Raw genomic sequence first — 6,163 nt, 5'->3', positions numbered from 1 at the left:
TCCATCCAAAACTGGAGGGCAAAGCCCCTTCCCACCTCCATGCACGGGGTTCATTCCTCAGTAGGCTTGGACCCCATGTCCACTTTCCACGCAGGGGATCCCTCCAAAACTGGAGGGCTAAGCCCCTTCCCACCTCCACGCACGGAGTTCTGTCCTCAGGAGGACTGTACCCCATGTCCACTTTCCACGCAGGGGATCCATCCAAAACTGGATGGCTAAGCCCCTTACCAAATCCACACACGGGGTTCTGTCCTTAGGAGGACTGTACCCCATGTCCTAACTTTCCACGCAGGGGATCCCTCCAAAACTGGAGGGCTAAGCCCCTTCCCACCTCCACGCACGGGTTTCTGTCCTCAGTCGGACTGCACCCCATGTCCACTTTCCACGCAGGGGATCCATCCAAAACTGGAGGGCAAAGCCCCTTCCCACCTCCATGCACGGGGTTCATTCCTCAGTCGGACTGCACCCCATGTCCACTATCCACGCAGGGGATCCATCCAAAACTGGAGGGCTAAGCCCCTTCCCACCTCCACGCACGGGGTTCTGTCCTCAGGAGGACTGCACCCCATGTCCACTTTCCAGGCAGGGGATCCATCCAAAACTGGAGGGCTAAGCCCCTTACCAAATCCACACACGGGGTTCTGTCCTCAGTCGGACTGCACCCCATGTCCACTTTCCACGCAGGGGATCCATCCAAAACTGGAGGGCTAAGCCCCTTCCCACCTCCACGCACGGGGTTCATTCCTCAGTGGGCTTGGACCCCATGTCCACTTTCCAGGCAGGGGATCCATCCAAAACTGGAGGGCTAAGCCCCTTCCCACCTCCACGCACGGGGTTCATTCCTCAGTAGGAGTGCACCCCATGTCCACTTTCCACGCAGGGGATCCATCCAAAACTGGAGGGCTAAGCCCCTTCCCACCTCCACGCACGGGGTTCATTCCTCAAGAGGACTGTACCCCATGTCCACTTTCCACGCAGGGGATCCATCCAAAACTGGAGGGCTAAGCCCCTTCCCACCTCCACGCACGGGGTTCTGTCCTCAGGAGGACTGCACCCCATTCCCAGTTTCCTTGCAGGGGGATCCCTCCAAAACTGGAGGGCTAAGCCCCTTCCCACCTCCACGCACGGGGTTCTGTCCTCAGGAGGACTGTACCCCATGACCACTTTCCACGCAGGGGATCCCTCCAAAACTGGAGGGCTAAGCCCCTTCCCATGTCCACGCACGGTGTTCTGTCCTCAGGAGGACTGTAGCCCATGTCCACTTTCCACGCAGGGGATCCGTCCAAAACTGGAGGGCTAAGCCCCTTCCCACCTCCACGCACGGGGTTCATTCCTCAGTCGGACTGCACCCCATGTCCACTTTCCACGCAGGGGATCCATCCAAAACTGGAGGGCAAAGCCCCTTCCCACCTCCATGCACGGGGTTCATTCCTCAGTAGGAGTGCACCCCATGTCCACTTTCCACGCAGGGGATCCCTCCAAAACTGGAGGGCTAAGCCCCTTACCAAATCCACACACGGGGTTCTGTCCTCAGGAGGACTGCACCCCATTCCCAGTTTCCTTGCAGGGGGATCCCTCCAAAACTGGAGGGCTCAGCCCCTTACCAAATCCACACACGGGGTTCTGTCCTCAGTCGGACTGCACCACATGTCCACTTTCCAGGCAGGGGATCCATCAAAAACTGGAGGGCTAAGCCCCTTCCCACCTCCACGCACGGGGTTCTGTCCTCAGGTGGACTGTACCCCATGTCCACTTTCCACGCAGGGGATCCATCCAAAACTGGAGGGCTAAGCCCCTTCCCACCTCCACGCACGGGGCTCATTCCTCAGTCGGACTGCACCCCATGTCCACTTTCCACGCAGGGGATCCATCCAAAACTGGAGGGCTAAGCCCCTTCCCACCTCCACGCACGGGGTTCTGTCCTCAGGAGGACTGTACCCCATGTCCACTTTCCACGCAGGGGATCCATCCAAAACTGGAGGGCTAAGCCCCTTACCAAATCCACACACGGGGTTCTGTCCTCAGTCGGACTGCACCCCATGTCCACTTTCCACGCAGGGGATCCATCCAAAACTGGAGGGCTAAGCCCCTTCCCACCTCCACGCACGGGGTTCATTCCTCAGTGGGCTTGGACCCCATGTCCACTTTCCAGGCAGGGGATCCATCAAAAACTGGAGGGCTAAGCCCCTTCCCACCTCCACGCACGGGGTTCTGTCCTCAGGTGGACTGTACCCCATGTCCACTTTCCACGCAGGGGATCCCTCCAAAACTGGAGGGCAAAGCCCCTTCCCACCTCCACGCACGGGGTTCATTCCTCAGGAGGACTGCACCCTGTTATGGTTTTATGATTTTTGTTATAATATTGATATTCCACATCATAACATCCACAACATTACACAGAACATCTGTAACGTTACATTAACGAGTCAATGCTCCAGCTCCGTGGATCATCGATACTTGTGGGTGTACCTGGAGGAATGCTAATTAACTGAAGAAGATATCTGAAAGCAAACTAACACAGTCCATTGCAATCTGACTGAAACTGAAGCTGATGAATGAAACGAAATGAGAAACAGAGAGAGTGTCCAATGAAGCGAAAGACTTATGCTGACGCTGATGGCAGATGGCTGCAACAAACACCCACTGCCGAGCTCGATCCCGAACGGAGTAGGGACGGTCCCGTGACCACAGACAGCTTTTATCTTTCTCTCTGGGCAGAAACACCACAAACTAGAAAGCATCGCACAGTCCTCTGGGGAATGTAGTTCTTCCTCTCTTCTGAGACAGACACACCCATAACTGTCGATGATCCACACAGCTGGAGCACTGACTCTTTGATGTTATGTTACAGATGTTGTATGTTATGTTATAGATGCTATGATATGGAATATCAACAACACAACAAAAATCAGAAAACAGTGACACCGTCTGACGTAAGAACTACATTCCCCAGAGGACTGTGCGATGCTATGTAGTTTGTGGTGTTTCTGCCCAGAGGAAAAGATAAAAACGGTCTGTGGTCACGGGACCGTCCCAATTCCCTTCGAGATCGAGCTCGGCAGTGGGTGTTTGTTGCAGCCGTACGCCATCAGCGTTAGGATTGCACCCCCAGCCCACCCCCACGCAGGGGGATCCCTCCAAAACTGGAGGGCTAAGCCCCTTCCCACCTCCACGCACGGGGTTCTGTCCTCAGGAGGACTGCACCCCATGTCCACTTTCCACGCAGGGGATCCCTCCGAAACTGGAGGGCAAAGCCCCTTCCCACCTCCACGCACGGGGTTCATTCCTCAGTGGGCTTGGACCCCATGTCCACTTTCCAGGCAGGGGATCCATCCAAAACTGGAGGGCTAAGCCCCTTCCCACCTCCACGCACGGGGTTCTGTCCTCAGGTGGACTGCACCCCATGTCCACGTTCCACGCAGGGGATCCATCCAAAACTGGAGGGCTAAGCCCCTTCCCACCTCCACGCACGGGGTTCTGTCCTCAGTGGGCTTGGACCCCATGTCCACTTTCCACGCAGGGGATCCATCCAAAACTGGAGGGCTAAGCCCTTTCCCAAATCCACGCACGGGGTTCATTCCTCAGTAGGCTTGGACCCCATGTCCACTTTCCACGCAGGGGATCCATCCAAAACTGGAGGGCTAAGCCCCTTCCCACCTCCACGCACGGAGTTCTGTCCTCAGGAGGACTGTACCCCATGTCCACTTTCCACGCAGGGGATCCATCCAAAACTGGAGGGCTAAGCCCCTTACCACCTCCACGCACGGGGTTCTGTCCTCAGGAGGACTGTACCCCATGTCCACTTTCCACGCGGGGGATCCATCCAAAACTGGAGGGCTAAGCCCCTTCCCACCTCCACGCACGGAGTTCTGTCCTCAGGAGGACTGTACCCCATGTCCACTTTCCACGCGGGGGATCCCTCCAAAACTGGAGGGCTAAGCCCCTTACCAAATCCACACACGGGTTTCTGTCCTCAGGAGGACTGTACCCCATGTCCACTTTCCACGCAGGGGATCCCTCCAAAACTGGAGGGCTAAGCCCCTTCCCACCTCCACGCACAGGGTTCTGTCCTCAGGAGGACTGCACCCCATTCCCAGTTTCCTTGCAGGGGGATCCCTCCAAAACTGGAGGGCTAAGCCCCTTCCCACCTCCACGCACGGTGTTCTGTCCTCAGGAGGACTGTACCCCATGTCCACTTTCCACACAGGGGATCCATCCAAAAGTGGAGGGCTAAGCCCCTTCCCACCTCCACGCACGGGGTTCATTCCTCAGTCGGACTGCACCCCATGTCCACTTTCCACGCAGGGGATCCCTCCAAAACTGGAGGGCTAAGCCCCTTCCCACCTCCACGCACGGAGTTCTGTCCTCAGGAGGACTGTACCCCATGTCCACTTTCCACGCAGGGGATCCATCCAAAACTGGAGGGCTAAGCCCCTTACCACCTCCACGCACGGGGTTCTGTCCTCAGGAGGACTGTACCCCATGTCCACTTTCCACGCGGGGGATCCATCCAAAACTGGAGGGCTAAGCCCCTTCCCACCTCCACGCACGGGGTTCTGTCCTCAGTCGGACTGCACCCCATGTCCACGTTCCACGCAGGGGATCCATCCAAAACTGGAGGGCTAAGCCCCTTCCCACCTCCACGCACGGGGTTCTGTCCTCAGGAGGACTGTACCCCATGTCCACTTTCCACGCAGGGGATCCCTCCAAAACTGGAGGGCTAAGCCCCTTCCCACCTCCACGCACGGGGTTCTGTCCTCAGGAGGACTGCACCCCATTCCCAGTTTCCTTGCAGGGGGATCCCTCCAAAACTGGAGGGCTAAGCCCCTTCCCACCTCCACGCACGGTGTTCTGTCCTCAGGAGGACTGTACCCCATGTCCACTTCCACGCAGGGGATCCCTCCAAAACTGGAGGGCTAAGCCCCTTCCCACCTCCACGCACGGGGTTCATTCCTCAGTCGGACTGCACCCCATGTCCACTTTCCACGCAGGGGATCCATCCAAAACTGGAGGGCTAAGCCCCTTCCCACCTCCACGCACGGGGTTCATTCCTCAGTCGGACTGCACCCCATGTCCACTTTCCACGCAGGGGATCCATCCAAAACTGGAGGGCTAAGCCCCTTCCCACCTCCACGCACGGGGTTCTGTCCTCAGGAGGACTGCTCCCCATTCCCAGTTTCCTTGCAGGGGGATCCATCCAAAACTGGAGGGCTAAGCCCCTTCCCACCTCCACGCACGGGGTTCATTCCTCAGTCGGACTGTACCCCATGTCCACTTTCCAGGCAGGGGATCCCTCCAAAACTGGAGGGCTAAGCCCCTTCCCACCTCCACGCACGGTGTTCTGTCCTCAGGAGGACTGTACCCCATGTCCACTTTCCACGCAGGGGATCCCTCCAAAACTGGAGGGCTAAGCCCCTTACCAAATCCACACACGGGTTTCTGTCCTCAGGAGGACTGTACCCCATGTCCACTTTCCACGCAGGGGATCCCTCCAAAACTGGAGGGCTAAGCCCCTTCCCACCTCCACGCACGGGGTTCTGTCCTCAGGAGGACTGCACCCCATGTCCACTTTCCACGCAGGGGATCCATCCAACACTGGAGGGCTAAGCCCCTTCCCACCTCTACGCGCTTGGTCACTCTTTAAGGATTTTTTGTCATTTTTCGGAAGCATCAGGAAAATCTTTTGGACTGTTCTCTGTTTGGATGCCTGGATTTGGTGACTTCTTCATGCCAATGGTGACTGTGTCACCTCTCCCTGTGTCCACACCCACTCTTGGTTCCTGTTTTCGTGAACTGCTGGTGGTGATTGCATCTAGTGATGTGTGTGCTGCACGCTCAGGATGAGGATCTTGTTCGGAAGTTCCACGGATGTTCTCATTACCAGGAGAGGACTTCTGGAGATGATCTTTGGCATGTTGATATCCCACTCCATTGCCTCGAGTTTCCTTCTCATGACTTATTTGTCGACTTTGAATTTTTATCACCTTTTCCTGAAATGTTCTGTAAATACAGAAGCATGTGTTTGCAGTTGTAAATGTCATGTATGTTGGTACTGAATGCTCCAAATACCGTCTGTTACACAAACTGCCCTGTGTCCTGGTGTGCTTTCAAGTGGGGAGAGCTGGAGGCTCTGCTGGGTGGTGGGACCAGCCCCTAACCCCTC

The sequence above is a fragment of the Cyrtonyx montezumae genome, unplaced genomic scaffold, assembly GCF_038088225.1.
Source record: "Cyrtonyx montezumae isolate F1298 unplaced genomic scaffold, pur_monq_1.0 scaffold_15, whole genome shotgun sequence".
NCBI lineage: Eukaryota > Metazoa > Chordata > Aves > Galliformes > Odontophoridae > Cyrtonyx > Cyrtonyx montezumae.
Note: the sequence above shows the minus strand (reverse complement) of the source record.